General features: G+C 45.3%; 1 protein-coding gene across 1 annotated transcript in view; it reads left to right on the top strand.

The window, feature by feature from the left end:
* Window positions 1-16,929, top strand: part of LOC138928268 (piezo-type mechanosensitive ion channel component-like) — a 569,725-nt gene that overhangs the window by 48,044 nt on the left and 504,752 nt on the right. The window lies entirely within an intron of this gene.

Genomic DNA, 16,929 nt, shown 5'->3' with positions numbered 1-16,929 from the left:
ACCTGTTGGCTGTGTGACAACATAGTACATGCCAAGTGCATTGGCGTTGTTGCACGGACAGTAGATGACGTGGCCAAAAATATCGGCGTACGTTACTGCTGTGAGGCCTGCCGCGAGGTGGAGAGGGAAATGATGTCTTTTATGCGGCAAACCAGGGGTGGTTTTAAAGAGCTATTATTGAGTTTTCGCAAAACTCAAGATATGCTCTTGGCGCTGGATACTCAATTTAATAGCCTCAAGCTGTTAAATGAGTCTCCTAGGCGCAAAAAAACCGCAACTGGTGGGCAGCATACTGGCGGATCCCAGCCACCAGTGATAGGCACTGCACAGCAGCCTCCCTCGACTCTGCCCCCGACCCCAGGACAAATTCCAAGAATCCTGAGATCGAGCGCTAAAAAAGATTCGGTATCCGAATGCGTCGCGGGTGCGACCATGCCCCCGGTGTTGCCCAGTTCCGTTTTGTCCACTGGGGGGTCCCAACTCTTGTCTCAGCCCTCTCAGAGCCCTAATCCCAGTCCCTGCCAGGGTATTAGGCCCGGACTACCGGCCGAAAGTGGTATGGTGGCTCACTCTGCCGTGCCAAAACCCCTTACGGCAATTCCACCAACAAAACAGTTATTTGTTTCGCGGCTTTCCCCTGATCAGACATCGGAAGATGTCATAGCTTTTATCCAAGGCAAAGTAAAAGTCGATAGAGAAAAAATTAAGGTGGAAAAATTTAAATTTTCTTAACCTAGGAACATTTCGTCTTTCAAGATAAATGTTCCTGACGAAGTCTTTGGCACTCTATGCTCTGCCGAAACCTGGCCACAGTATGTGGTTGTCAAAGAGTTTGAAGGTACGAAAAAGAAAAAGCGGCCTGTAGGAATTACTCTTCCTAGGCCAGATTTGCCCAATGCTCCGTCTACGTCTTCCAATTCCGTCCCAAAAAACTAACCAGTTCCCTTTGTATTTCCTATCAGAATGCAAGAGGCTTACGCAGTAAGCTTCCTAAATTGTATTCCGACAGCGTCGCATTTGCTTCCCAAGTTATTGTGTTCACAGAAACCTGGTTAAAGCCGGAGATTCTGAGCTCCGAAGTTTTTCCAGCTGCGTTCACAGTATACCGGCTAGATCGGCCTTTCAGACGTGGGGGAGGTGTCCTTATAGCGGTAGACTCCACTCTCACGTCCGAATTAATAATTTTCGAGGAATCCAACAATGTTGAATTCCTTTGCGTGAAGCTATCAGTCAATGGTAGTTCCATTTTTGTTACATGTTCCTACATTCCTCCATTGTCGGAACTTCCTATTTATTGGAACCATCTTTCCGCTATTCAGTTGGTCTCCAAAAGACTTTCGGATAGGGACCATTTAGTTGTTCTTGGTGATTTTAACATCCCAGGGGCTATTTGGTCCCTAGAAAATTCCACTAATACACTTCTTACCACAACACATCATGATTTTATTGCTGGCTTGTTTGACATTTCGCTGTCCCAAGTCAATCATGTTCGAAATTCCTTAGAGCGTTTGCTTGATCTTTGTTTTGTCTCAGATCCTGAACGAGTTAGTTTAGCTAGGGTGTCGCCCCTGACGCAACCCGAAGATCCCTATCATCCCACTTTCGATGTGACTATCGACATGGGGACTGTTTCACGGAATAAATCTGATAGTCCAGCCCAAGAAGTCTTCTGCTTTAGCAAGACAGATTTCGTACGGCTGAATAATTTCATAATTAATTACAACTGGTCCGATCTATACACATGCACTGACATGGCGGAAGCCGTGGGTATTTTTTATCGTGTTATGAATTCATTTTTTATTGACTGTGTTCCGTTATACTGTCCGTCCACATCAAACAAGCCTCCTGGGTTTACCAAAGAGTTGACCCGCCTCAAAAATAAAAAATCAAATCTATATGCTAAATATCAACGTACCGGTTCTCCGATTGTCCTATCTAGTTATTTATCAGCTCGATCCACTTTTACTGTGTATAACGTGCAGTGCTACAATAATTATTTGACTCGTTGCAGATCCCAGCTTTCTGAGGACCCAAAACAGTTTTATAATTTTGTTAAATCCAAGCGTAAATCCATTACTCGTCCGTCCTCGCTCTCTTTTGGTAATTCAACAGCAGATAATGATCAGGCAATAGCCGATCTTTTTGCTCAGTTTTTTGAAACCACTTACTCCAACTCAATAGACCCAAATCAGGCTTATCCTTACATCATCCCCAAATCGAACCAAATCTTCAGTCCTACCATTAACGAAAGCTCTCTTCTTAGGGATCTTCATCGTGTTAAGCCAGTTTTTTTACCAGGTCCCGACGGAATACCAGGCTGTGTGCTTAGGAATTGTGCCGAAGCCCTGTGCAATCCACTTCTCAAATTGTTTACCTTATCCTTAGAAACCTCCTACTTTCCCCTTATTTGGAAGGAATCATTCGTTATTCCTCTCCACAAAAAAGGTAGCAAATTGGATGCCAACAATTACAGAGGTATCTCTTAGTTGTCGGCCATCCCTAAACTGTTCGAAAATGTTATTACTCGTCATCTGCAGCACCTGTGTAGGTCAATTATTTCTCCATGTCAACATGGTTTTATTAGGCGAAGATCAATTACAACGAATCTGTTGGAGCTTACTTCCTTTATTATAAAGGGATACCGAAATAACTTTCAGACAGATGTAATCTATACTGATTTCAGTAAAGCATTTGACTCTGTTAACCATTCTCTTTTTGTTCGGAAACTCGATTTAATGGGATTTCCGACTGATCTTCTTAATTGGATCTCAGGTTATCTAAATGGCAGGACGCAGAAGGTCCTTTTCGAAAATAAACTATCTAATGTTCTTAGGGTTACATCTGGCGTCCCGCAAGGGTGTCATTTGGGTCCCCTACTGTTTACGTTATTTATCAATGATCTGCCCGAAGTTTTGACCAACTCCAGAATACTTATGTATGCTGATGACGTCAAGCTTTGTGTGCAATATAACGATGCTACTTGCCAATCAGACAGATCTTAACAATTTTCAAACATGGTGCTGCATGAACTTATTAAACTTAAACGGCTCTAAGTGCAAGCTAATGACATTCTCCCGTGTCACTCCTAAGCCTGCAACTTATACGCTAAATGGCTGCTCTTTGGAAAAAATTAATATAGTTGACTTTATCGATCATATTTCGTGCATGGTGAATAAAGCCAGGGGTGTGCTTGGTTTCATTAAACGGTGGTCGAAGGAATTCAATGACCCCTATGTTACAAAAACGTTATATACTTCACTTGTTCGTCCTATTTTAGAATATGGATCCTGCGTTTGGAGCCCTCAGTATGGCGTCCATAGTAAACGCATAGAATCGGTTCAAAAGAACTTCTTACTTTTCGCTTTACGCGGTTTAAACTGGGATGCAAACCAGAGGTTACCGTCTTATTCTAGTAGACTCTTACTAATTAACTTACCCTCCTTATCTGATCGTAAAACCATGCTAGGTATTACATTTTTACACAACTTAATCCGTGGTGACGTGGAAAGTACTGACTTGCTCGGTCAGCTAAATTTTCACGTACCAATAAGAAACACCAGATCCTTTTTACCATTAGTTTTGCCCCACTGTAGAACATCCTTTGAACTGCATGAACCCTTTAGAGTCCTCTGTGCAAATTATAACGATTTGTACACAATAATATCTAACGTTGATAGCCTCCCAAAACTAAAAACTTCAATATTAACCCACTAACGCATGCAAGCAACCAATCCGGCAGTACGCCAGTAGTAGTCTCCCCGCATCCTTTTTTTTTTTAAGTCTTTCGCGTTTACTAATTGCTAACAAGAACAAGCACGTGCTTGGTGTCGCAAGTTCCACTTGATATGTACTGTACATAGTGCATCAACGTCTTGCAATAAAAAGATGAGAAGTTTGCAGAGGCCCTAAGGTCTTCCAAGATGAGAAGTTTGTAGAGGCCCTAAGGTCTTCTAAGATTGAGAAGTTTGTAGAGGCCCTAAGGGCTTCTAAGTTTGTAGAGGCCCTAAGGTCTTCTAAGTTTGTAGAGGCCCTAAGGTCTTCTAAGTTTGTAGAGGCCCTAAGGTCTTCTAAGTTTGTAGAGGCCCTAAGGTCTTCTAAAAGAGAGAAGTTGTTAGAGGCCCTAAGGTCTTCTAAGTTTGAGACGTGCACGGAGGCCCTAAAGTCTACCGAGATATATAGAGACTTATAGGGAGGCCCTTAGGTCTTCCAATATTGAGACGTACAGAGAGGCCCTAAGGTCTTCCACAAGTAAGATATGGTCGGGGTCCCGACTATGGGTTACCGCTTACCAATATACCTTACTTAACCGTGCTCCTTGGGTGACCCCGAGCTCCTTGGGTGACTCCTTGCTAATGGCTTCCCCTTAACTCCTGTTAGAGGACTTGGCCGATCGCTGGCCGAAAACTGAATGCCTTCCAAGGGCTGAGGCTCGCCTTATATAGGGCTCCGGTGCGGCCGAGTGTGACCGACGCGCCCGGAAAAATCTGCCATTAAGAGTGTGGCCAGATCCTCATTTGAGCCAGTGTGACCCTTTGCGCCTGATCATGGCGCGCGTGCGCATTCAATTTAAATCTATTCCATATTCCATATTCATAGTTTTCTATTGTATATTCTATTCTCATCCTTATTTTATATCTTACGTATATATTTGTGCGCGTCTGCGCGTCACAACATGATGGAAATTGTTGAGATTTCCGTTTCGAGTTTACGAAAGCGTAAAATTGCTTCGGGTTAGCCTGAAACTCGATTTTACACCGATTTAAGTGGTTTCTGTAGCATTCAGAATTGTGTGCAAGGAAATTTGTACGAGCAGTTAAATATTTCGATTGGTTGACTTGAAGACCAGATTTGCTATACTTTTTAAACAGTCTGGATTTCAGATTTTTTAGATAAGAAAGCGGACGAGAAAACCAAGGGGGCTTATGAGAAACTTCTGGTGAGGGAAATAAAGGGACATACATGTCGAAAAATGCGTACATTATTTCATAGAAACGCTTAACGATGTCTGAGGGATCCTCTGTGGAGTTCAAGAAAGTCCAATCCGTTAAGGATAAGTGGTGGTTCATGTCTGTAAACTTAGCTTTTTGAAAGCAACGAAACGTTGCAGGCTCAGCTTATGGACACAATAATAATGGAGTGGAGGGTTAGCTCCAAAGTGGGATGATAAGCTTCCTCAGGACTAGAAAGAGGGTTAATTCTAGTGACGTAGGCATTGGCAAACTCAGAGACAAAGATGAGGTCTAAGACGTTATTACTGCAGTTCCTAACAAAATTTAATTGTCCCAATGAATGGTCAATGAGACCATGAATTCAATCGTGCGGTGAGGTGGGAACATGAACATTTGAATCAGGTAAGGGCATCCAGGGAATGGAGGGCAGATTAAAATCACCCGTGACGATAAGGTGGTCATTAACACCAAGGGAAGAATGAATTTCTTGAATTAAGGATAAATGCTGCATATAAATATCAGTGGCAGACCTAGGTGGAATATACGAGCATGAAAAGTAGATAGAATAATCGTAAACCTGGATGCGAACCGCCACAAACTCTAGTCAGACACAGAGGAGTTGAGCCATGTTTCTGTAAAGACAATAACATTGGCATCGAAAGAGACGTGCAGCCTACTGAGCTTGCCAAGTAAACTACGAACATTCTGATAGTGAAGAACAAAAGATTCAATTAGTTTTTTGGAGGCCTAGTTGAAGGAGTTTGAGGCCCGCGAGCACAAGGAGTACTTTTGTGTTCGAATTCATGAACAATTCCATGCTCAGGCCACACAGAAGGATCAAGAGCCATAGAAAATAGTTGGTCAGAAAGTGGCATTTTAAACGAAGATATACATTACGTGTTTGCTTAAAATTGAACTTGAAGACACTAAACTCAGTAACAGAAACATTCAATTTGCTGCTCAAGTGGGTCTTAACGTCGCCCTCGGAAGCATCTGGATTGAGGCGGGAAACAAAAATCTGTTTTTTCGGAGCAACACCAGCCAAATGCACCGGTCCACGTTTGGCAACGCCAGAAATTGTCGACTGTTGGGGGCCACTTCTGGTAACGGCCGGCGGCGAGATAGTGACCACCGGGGGAACCACTGGGTGGGCATTCGATACCAGTGACGCGTCGTTGATGGAAACAGAACATCAACGAAAGGGTCAAGGAAGCAAGCATAGCATTCTATTCCTGTAGAAAGATGTTCGGAAAGAATTGAGGCATTCACCCCAGGATAATAATATGGCTTTACACAGCGGTTGTAAGACCCATACTAACATACGGAGCACTAGTATGGTGGCCAGCATTAACTAGAGCATACAACATCCAGAAACTAACAAGGATACAGAGATCGGCATGTGGAGGAGCGCCCGCAGCGGCGCTGAATGCCATCCTGAACATAATACCGATAGAGCATTTTATCAAGAACAATGCAGCACAAGGTGTGGTACGACTAAAGGCAAGTCAAAGCTGGAAAGACTACCACACCGGACACTGCAGGATCCTGAACTAGGTAAACTATCGGAAGACAGCAGACACAGACTACATGACAACCGAACTGCGATTCGGTAACACATACACGACTATATACCCTACAAGGGAAGACTGGAAGAGAGAGAGAGAGAGTAACCGAACCGGATGAAGTATTACTCTACACCGACGGCTCAAAGATAAGCGGCGGGGTAGGGGCCGGAATCTTCGCCGAGAGCTGGAAGGTGGACGAATATTTCCACCTCCCAGAAATAGCAACTGTTTTCCAGGCGGAGAATCTCGCGATATTGAAAGCTGCCGAACTTTCGCTAGACCGAGGCCTCCGGAATACCAAGGTGAGGATATACTCAGATAGCCAGGCGGCGATCAAATCCCTCGCACAAGCACGGGAGACTTCAAAACTAGTGGCCAAATACATAGAGGCACTAAACAGACTTGCAGAAGACAACAGGGTACAAATAGCCTGGGTACCCGGTCAAAATGACATAGACGGAAACGAGAAAGCAGACGAGCTGACCAGAAAAGGGTCGGAAGAACACTCAGCAAACAACAGACATACAGATCTCCCTGAACTCAGTCCAGACGGAAATTCATGATCATTTCAAACAACCAGCCAACAAGGAATGGTCGACGAAGGCAGAGCACAGAAGATCGAAACTATGCTGGCCAGAATTCAATAGGAAGAGAACCGCAGAACTGATCTCCAAGAGCAAAAAGGACAACAGGAGGATAGCGGCAACCATCACCGGCCACTGGCCAATAGGCACGCAAGCCTGTAAGATGGGTCTACCCTACAACCCACAAGCGCTCCTGACACTCAGAGATTTTCCCCTGCCATGGTCAGAGTCCATCGGGACCAAATCCGGGGTCTGTGGGAAAAGATGGAGAAGAGCTATGAAAGCTGCTCCGATCTTCTTTCCGTGTCAGCCGACAGTACCTCCACCTCGGCAGTCCTCGAATCCAAGTACAACGACTGTTACTCCGTCTATTCCAGGTGTGTTGTCCAGCTTCAGGACATACTTGACAAGGCCGCCTCCCAGGCCACACAGTCAATAGTCAGTTGAAGACTCTTCTCAACATCCAGGCTGTTCCTCAAGAATCCGGAGTCGCTCTAAGAGAGCTGCAAGGTATAATTCAAAGTTGTTTGACCGCCTTACAAATGTCCCCCAATGTAGTCCAGGCGTGGGACTGCCTTCTTGTGTATATGGTCTCCTCGAAGCTTCCCAAGATTACACTTTCCTTGTGGGAGCAGTCAATACGCAATAAGGCCGAAATTCCAACCTGGCATGAGTTGGACGCGTTTCTGACCGAGGGCCATCGCACTTTGGAGGCCATCGACGACGTCAGGCTTAGCGGCTCTGGGCATCTTCCGCCAAGGTTATTAAATTTCAACCCACCGGTGCGTAGGCTCAATTTGTATGAAGCCAGGGTGGTTCCAACACCGAGAAGGTGTAATTTATGTTCCAGAGAAGACTACCCTATCCGTATATGTCCGCTTTTCCTGGATATGAATGTCAATGAGCGGACAGATTTCGTGAGAAGAAAGCAACTCTGCTTTAATTGTTTTTCTCGAGGGCACCAGCAACGTGACTGCCCATTCATGCTTTACGTGCCACAGACGGCATCATACTCAGCTACACCGCGTCAATCCTACGACTACCGTTCCAAGACCCTCATCTAGTCCACGACCCGCATCCATTGCGAGAAGCGCTGCAGCCTCCGACGACCACTCAAATGTGCAAGCCTGTTTTGCTTCAGGATCCAAAGCAGTCCTGCTCGGCACGGCGATTATTGATATCTGCCATCTTGGCCGCAACTTCCAAGCGCGAGCTCTAATCGATTCAGGTTCCGAAGCAACCTTTATTACTGAGAGTTTTTTTAATCTCGTAAAATTTCCATCCCAGCCAGCTTATACCCAAGTTTCCGGTCTCAATGGGACAGTTGCCGCTCCAGCGACAAAGCTCTGCAAATTTTCAATTCGCGCTCCCTACAGACCCGGGCTACAGTTAGAAAGGACTGCTTACGTTCTTCCTCAATTAGCCGGAAAACTTCCATCATACCCAGTTCCGAGGGATCTCCTAAATGAGTATCCTAATCTACGTTTAGCGGATCCCACGTTCTTCGAGAGCTCTGAAATCGACGTCCTAATAGGAACTGACATACTTCCGTCTGTGCTTCTGGGTGGTTCCAAAAATAACATCTTCGGCTCTCTCCTGGCCCAAGAGACGAACTTCGGATGGGTTCTCATTGCAGTTTCGTCAAACGGTTCGCCGCACAAATTCCTTGCCACTCGCAGCGCTGCTGTCCTGAAAAGCAGCCCCACCCGAGGTACGCAGTCTGCAGCGGAATCCACCCGCTCCAGAAACGCCAACAGTTCCTCAAACTCAGCGCTGAGAAGAGGTGCGGTTCTCGACCACCGCTATAATTCCAACTGATTGGTCCACGAACATTCCGAGGGAACCTGCCGCAGCGGTGACCGATGAAAGATGTGCAATCAGCTCCACCACAGTCTCCTGCATCCGCATGACCGTCTAGAGCATCCACTCCGCTCGCAGCTACGGTCACCACCATACTTCTAGTTCGCATTAACTTGACCATTACTCTCCATATCATCCTCTTTCATCCAGATCACATACGAGGGCTTCACTTCCACACACCGCGATCGCTCTGGGAAGCACTCGTACCCGAGGTACTTAGGCCTACCGTTGCCGAGTCTGCCAAAGTTCATCTGCTATGGAAAATTCGACGTCTTCTTGCGCTCAGTTCCGATTAAATTCTACGACTTAGCGCACAGTGATGCAACCCAATCAGGGCATCCGACGCCTTCATCGTACAGCTCCCCGCGACAGGCTCCAGGCCTCTCCATGTCAGTCATCCGTCCCTTCATGGCACTCGTCTTTCATCGCTACTCGTCGCTCCAGTATCAACGATCTAAGCAGCACTCTGATACCCGCCATACCATCGTCCTGTACGGGTTAATTGCAACCCGAGTGAATGTTCACGCCAGGAGGCGTGAAAAAAAAAATCTAAAATCGAGTAAATAATAACTAAATAAATAAATAATAGTCGAGTTTAAAAACGCTAAAGTCGATAAATCAAAATAATAAAATACAAATAAATAAGGATAAATAAATACTAAACAATAAAACAATAAGATTCGAGAAAATAAAAGAAAATACCAATAAGAAATAACGAAAGTAAAATTCCCGGGCAAAATCCTGTGAACCTGCAAGATCCGAATCAAGCATATACGGTGCACACATCGCAGACCCTGCGAGATCCAACCCCGCGAACTCGCGTCCGGCGATACAGGATTCAGTCTTCACCGCGGAATTCCGTTATTTCCACTCGCCCGAGCCCAAGGCTTTGGTTGGTTATTTTTCAATTCTTGTTTACGCGTGTCCTGTGAACCATGGGCGTCACATGGATCAGCTATCGCAAAAAGATGAAACTGGAGACCATCCTCGGCGATTTCGGACTCGAACGAAGCGGCACTGTGGACGAGCAGCGTGCACGGCTCATAGAATTTTCGCGGCAGCCAGACAATTTCGAAGAAATTCAGGTTCGACTCGAGGAACTGGAATGCCGGTTCGGAAATGCACCCACTGGAGATATGAAGTCGCTTATACCGCTGGACCCGGCCCTCATATCGCCAAAACCGACCACGTCGGCATCGGATGGGAGCAATCCAGATCGACAGGATGACGAAGTGGGGCCTTTCGTTCGACGGACCCACAAGGGTTCATAGAGCACATCGAGGAGCGTGGTGATACCTGACGGATTGAGCGGAGATATCTGGCTCAAGCCCTGGTGGTGCTGCTGACCGGACGGGGCGAAAGCTGGTTCCGAACCAGCGGACTCCAACAAGCCAGCTGGGTCGAGCTTTGCCTGGAGTTCCTTGATTTCTTCTTGCCACCGCGCTACTACCAGCGGTTGGAGGACGAGATAAGGACTCACTTTCAGAAGCCCAATGAAACCTTTAAGGAATACTTGATTGATCTCCGCTTGCAGATGCGTCGGGCAGGTTTTTTCCCGGACAGGGAATTGGAGAGGATCTACGAGAACATGCTGCCGGAATATCAACTATATACCCGGAGGCAAGATTTCCGTACATTGACTGAGTTGACCCACCTCGTGACCAATTACGAGGAGACACGCAGCCGAGGCGGGCGAACACCAGAGACCGGAATCCCGAATCAACGCAGCAGACGGAGACAGGATGCCCACCCGACGAGTTCAACAGGCGCCCTCTTCAGGCAACGCCTGAACTCATGTAGGACTTTGTATTTGTCGGAGTGAAAGGTTATTCCACCAGCAGTTCTTTGGAGAGGGTCTCTAGGGACTTTTCTATATCTTCCGCGGATTTCTACTATGCCCGGAGAGATCGAGAGCCGTGTCACGATAGTCTCCTTGAACTTTCCCCAGTTAGTATTCCGAGGGTTCCTGAAGACTGATTGTTTTGTTGAGTGTTCGAATGCGTATTGGAACCGTATGTACTTATGATCTGAGAAGGATAGTCTCTCAAGGACTCTCCATTCTGATACCAAAGTACCTTGTCCCCTTACAAGAGTAAGATCTAGCACGTTTGAGGAGGTGGGACCTACATAGGTGTGTTCCTCCCCCACGTTTGCTATACTCAGGTTGGCTGAGAGTATAAAGTCTAAGAGGGACTCACCTCTGTCGTTTATGTCGGGGCTCCCCCATACGCAGTGGTGCGTCTGCACCCACGAGCAGTTTTTTTTTCCTTCGGGCTGGCTTCTACCAAGCTCATGAGTTCTTCTGGTGGGGCCGTTCTGTCGTGTGCCATGTAGCAGGAAGCTACCAAAGGGCGCTTTTTCCCGCTCTCTAGCATCACCACGGTCAGGTCATCAGAGCTGTAATGAGACATAAGGTTAGCGTGTAGACCCTTCTGTACAAGTACGGCGGTTATATTCCTGCTTACCGTTGGTGGGTGGAGAAAATTGTAATTTGCGGACTTCTGTCCGGCAATGGCATTGCCTGAGGCGATCCATGGCTCCAAGTGCATACTCCTTATTGTTTAGGGCTCGAGGTGAAGCTTTTCGGTCTGTAATCCTTGAGGCTCATGTGGCTGCACTTTCCTGCTTTGGGCAGGAAGACAATCCGAGCGGTCCTCCATTGGACAGGGATATAGCCCGTGCTTAAACAAGATGTATATATTGCGTAGAGCCATGGGGTGATCACTTCCTTGGTCGCCTGCAGCATGGCTGGGAATATTCCATCTAGTCTTGGTCTATAGCCCAGTTGATTCTACTAGAGGATATTAGATCTTTTGGGAGATGCTCTACTCCAGTTGCTAGGTCCTGGTGCATATTTGCATCGGGTACCTCAGTGCATCCTGGGAAATGCGCATGCGTTAGCGCTGTTAGGGCCTCTTCGCTGCCCCCACTCCACTGTCCGTCGACGCGTTTGAGCTGACTCTGTATGATGATATCATCTTTCGCCTGCTTGGCGATTTTGAAGAATTCTTTGAGTTTGTTGCGTCGGAGTGAAAGGTCCTTATCCCACCAGGGTGGCTGGTCCTCTTTCTCGTGGGCGATATAGGGCATGATGCGTGGTACGCATCCAGCAGTTCTTTCGAGAGGGTCTCTAGGTACTTTTCTATGTCTTCCGCGGATTCTACTATGCCCGAAGAGATCGCGAGCCGTGTCGCAATAGTCTCCTTGAACTTTCTCCAGTTTGTGTTCCGGGGGTTCCTGAAGACTGATTGTTTTGGAGAGTGTTCGAATGCATGGGAGCTTCGGGATCATCCTCCATCCGTGCGTACAATGACTCAACGAGCCGCGCATGCACCATCTTCCACTGCGCCTCGGTCATTTTGCCGGCTTCATCGCTACTGTCAATGAGGGCACCATCAAGTGTCGTTTGGTCACCTCACTGACTTTTGCGGTCTTTTTGGGCTTTTTTGAGGAGGGCCTCCTTAGGCCCGCGTTGCCGCTTGCTCCCCGGTGCGTCCATAGAGGCGCTTTCGGTTGAGCGATGCCTTTTGTTGGCAAGCGTCTCCGCCACCTTGTTGGCGAATCCGCGAGTCGAACTAATATGGGGGAGTTTGTCGAAGTATAGCTATATCATATAGCTGCCATACAAATGTTCGATACATTTTTAGAACAAAAATTATAAATTAGCTTTTTTTCAACATTTTCGCATCATTTTTGAGATATGGCCATTTTATATTATTTCAGAATGTTGGTTGTAATTTTTTGAAAATCGGACGACTATATCATATAGCTGCCATAGACACGATCGGGAAATTAATAGGGAAAAAAATGTTGTTTTTCAACGTATTTCAGCGTTCGAGGGTTTTTTTCACACATCGATCGCTTTCATTCGCCTGGTGCCCACTTTATCTGCGTCCGTTGTCCGGGGGAGCACCCACATCGGCCGGCAGTCCTGATCTGTGCCGAGGAGCATCTACTTTGGCCGGCGGTTCGGAATTGCCCTGAGGAGCACCCGCACCTGCCACTAATCCAAGTGGCGCGGAGGAAAACCTCCGTTAGTCAGCGATCTGGATTTTTCTTGGGGGAGCACCCTATTCGTCAAGCCTGCGGATTTGCCTTGGGGAGCACCCCACTTGCCCAGCGAACGGCAGTGCCTTCTGGAGCGGCCCTAACTTTTTCTTCGCTCAGCAGTTGCGGCAGGGAGTACCTTTCTTTTGGTAGACGAGGAATTTTCTCGGCCAAATAATCCCGCGAATTAAATAATGCCAATCTAGATCGACTCTAAATCCATTCTTTATCCATCATGTGAATTTCCCGCAGAGCAAAGATCTTTGCCGTATTTTTTTTAACCTCCAAAAAAATATCAAGCTGGCGAAAAAAAAATCCCACGTGCACAACAAGTGCATTTTGCTACACTGTGAGAAATTCCTCAACATGCCTTAACGTAAATCAAAAAGAAAAGCTTTAAAAAGAATAGTTAAAAGAATTGATCATGAAGTAAAACAAATATATTAAAAAAATTTTAATTTGAAAAAATAATTATTTAGAAAATATATTTAAGTTATGATTCATCGAGTGCACAGCTAATTTAAGGTTATTCTACCCTTGGCAAAAGGTTTTTTTTATTCGGTTTAGTCAAAAGATTAAACGTTTATAAGGATAAAGGATAACCCCATATCAAAGCAGGAATGCCTTGATTTTTTTTCCAGCCTGCCTGCGTCGGGAGATCGATCGTCCGCCGAGGAACCAGCTGTGTGAGTTTACGATTGTATTAATATGCCAGAAAACAATAAAATATCTGTGCTATTTAAATCCTTATAAACGAAAAAGAAATATCACGGCCGCAAATTTATAAAAAATCCTTAATTAAAATTTAACCATGCCCAAATGAATTAAACCTAAAACTGAATTCTCTCAATCAACACTTAAAAAAAAAACTATTTAATTTTGGAAAATAAAAGAATAACATTAAATAATTAGCAAACCACTAAAGAAGATGAAATACGAATGAATATCTATTATATAAAAATAAGTCGAGTTTTCTGCGGGGATCAAATAACTCCAGAACGCACGAACCGATTTCCACGGTTTTGCATTCGTTGGAAAGGTCTCGGAATTTGTGATTTTTTGCAGTAAAGAAAATTCAGGAAAAATTGCAACAGAAAGCGAGAAAATCATTTTTGTATAAAGCGCCAACACTGACACATAGCATGCCATAATTCTCTACTCAGTTTATTTTATGACAAATCGAAATTGTGTTCAATTTTGAGTAAAATAAGTTATTCGTTTCATATCAGTGCAATTGGAAACCAGCAATTGTATTTAGGGTGGTAAGTTGTACTGTGTAAATTATGTGGATTAGAGGTTAAATTAACCGCTCCGCCTATAGTCGAAAATGCCTATAACGCAACGTGTGAACATCGGTCTCCCCACAAGGCATGCAATCCAGCAACAAGTGTATTCACAGAACTAAAGCGAGGAGAGACGAAACGTAGTAAGGGAAAATGCCCGATTGAGACATAGCGAACGGTTGTGTTTTTGTTTTGCGCTCTGAATTTTTGTGTTTATTTTGCATTTAAAACCACCAAGGTCCAGTTTTAATTGTTAAAATAATAATAATAAAAAAAGGGGCGGTTGCCTTTTATTTGTAGTTTTCAGGTTTCAGGTGTAAAAAAGCCGCGACCAAAAAAGAACACATGCACGTCGGTCCAAAGTATAGGCAAAAAAAGTGCCGGTTTTAATGGCCGGCGGAAAAAGCTGGCTTTTTATGTGACCGCATATTCTTATGCGTTAGTGAATTGTACAATCTAGTATTTGTAAGACTTAAAGCTAAAAGTTAAAGTTATGTTATGTTTCCATTTCACGTTCATTTTTTTTTAAGGTGTGGACTAGGTATAAGTCTTCAGTTTTTTTGTCTTAATTAATTACAAGGGTTTTCATAGTGTAAATTAGGTAAAGGTATTTCAGTTTTTAATCTTAATATAATACGAGATAATTTAAAATTCTTTGTTGTTGGAATGATATTCCAACATGCTGCCCGCCTTGCCAGGTGGCAATCAATTGGCGATAATGGACTGCAGTCTCGTTAGGCAGCAAATGGCTTCCTTCAGTTGGCCCAGCGGCGAAGGCTTGTTGCTGGGACTGCGATGGTAACTCCGTTTTCCACTACTTTGCTGTCGATTGCGGCTTTCTCGCTCCTTGGTGTGCTGCTGGTCAGGCCTGGTGCGCTTGGCTGACTCCTTTCCCTTTGTCTCTTCGGCTGGTCCATGCAGGATCGTGTGGTGCAGTTCTCCGCACACATGGCAGATGTCCTTGGATCGGCACTGTTGGAGTGTGTGAGAGGATGCCAAGCAGTTGACGCAATAGTGCAAACGTCTTACAGCCCGTCGTTTAGCGATAAAGTCAAGTTTTAGAAACTTTTCGCAGAAACGCAGTGGGTGCTTTTGTCGGCACATTTTGCATTGATGTCCCATCTGGTGAGAAAAAACATTATAAGCGACTGATTGAGAAACGATATGATATGTTAGCCGTGGTGTTGGGAGTTGTGTTATGTGTGTGTGTGATTATTGGGAGGAATCGGCTTTGGTTTCGAGGACGATAAGTTTGACGACCGGACGAGTTATTTCACCCGTGCGGGTTTGTAAATCTACGACGCGGATTTGATTATCGGGTCCCGGATGAACTTTGATAATTCTCCCTAGTCGCCACTCTGTTGGTGGGCAGGCATCATCCTTAATAATGACGATGTCATCGAGAGCTAAGTTTCGAGAAGGATACTTCCATTTATAGCGACGGTGCAGTTCTGAGAGATATTCATCCCTCCAACGTCTACTCAGTTCTTGATGCATTATTTTGAGTTTCTGCCAGCGATTATGTAGGCCGAGGTTCTCGCCCGGATTGTCGGGAAACACAATTAGGGGGGCTCCTCGGATAAAATGACCTGGGGTTAAAGGGAGTAGTTGGTCAGCATCTGATTTTAGAGTTGACAGCGGTCTAGAGTTGAGAACCGCTTCTATTTTTGCGAGTAAAGTAGAAAACTCTTCAAAAGTAAAGGCGTGGGATCCTGCTACGCGCTTGAAGTGTTTTTTAAATGATTTTACAGCCGCTTCCCAAAGACCACCCATGTGCGGAGAGTGAGGAGGTATGAATTGCCATTCGAACGAGCGGCTACTAAAAATTGCAGTTATGTGTTCATTGGCATTTTTGAGAAAGGTTTCCCACGTCTTCGTGAGTTCTCGGCTGGCTCCAAGGAAATTTTTCCCATTATCGGAAACCATCTTGTTGGGAAGTCCCCTGCGACTTACAAAGCGCTCGAAAGTCGCAAGAAAAGCCTTTGTGGACAGTTCGGACACCGATTCCAGATGAACGGCTTTGGTGGAAAAGCATACGAAAACCGCTACGTAACCCTTGAGAATGTGGCTTGAACGAATCGCTGACGTTTTTAAGTCAAAAGGTCCTGCAAAATTAACACCAGTAATTGTGAATGCCGGAGTGATTGTGACTTGATCAGAAGGGAGGGCTGCCATTATCTGATTCGAAGTTCTCTGCTTGAATCGGGTGCAGGTAACACATCTTCGGATGCAGTTTTTGACTTTGTTTGTCAAGCGAAGAATATAGAATTCTTGACGAATGCATCGGAGCATGAGTCTGTTTTCTGCGTGGAGTAAGATTTGGTGTACAAATTTTATGAATAGAATGCATAGTGCAGAGTTTGGAGGTAAGAGCACTGGGTGGCTCTCGTTATATGGTAGATTTGAATTGACTAGGCGGCTGTTGACGCGAATTTGGCCATCGTTGTCAATAAATGGGTTAAGGGGGCTGAGCGAGCTTTTGGAGGAAATCACCTTGTTTTTTAATAATCGAGTGTATTCCTCTGGGTAATGCATTTTCTGAGCTGCGATAACAAGTCGAGTTTTATCTAGTTTAGTAAGTGCATTCATGTTGACAGCAGTGCGTTTATGTCGTGGGTGCCAACTTAAAATGCGAGCTGTG

This window comes from Drosophila kikkawai, chromosome 3L, assembly GCF_030179895.1.
Source record: "Drosophila kikkawai strain 14028-0561.14 chromosome 3L, DkikHiC1v2, whole genome shotgun sequence".
Classification (NCBI taxonomy): domain Eukaryota; kingdom Metazoa; phylum Arthropoda; class Insecta; order Diptera; family Drosophilidae; genus Drosophila; species Drosophila kikkawai.
This window is presented reverse-complemented; position numbering and strand designations above follow the sequence as displayed.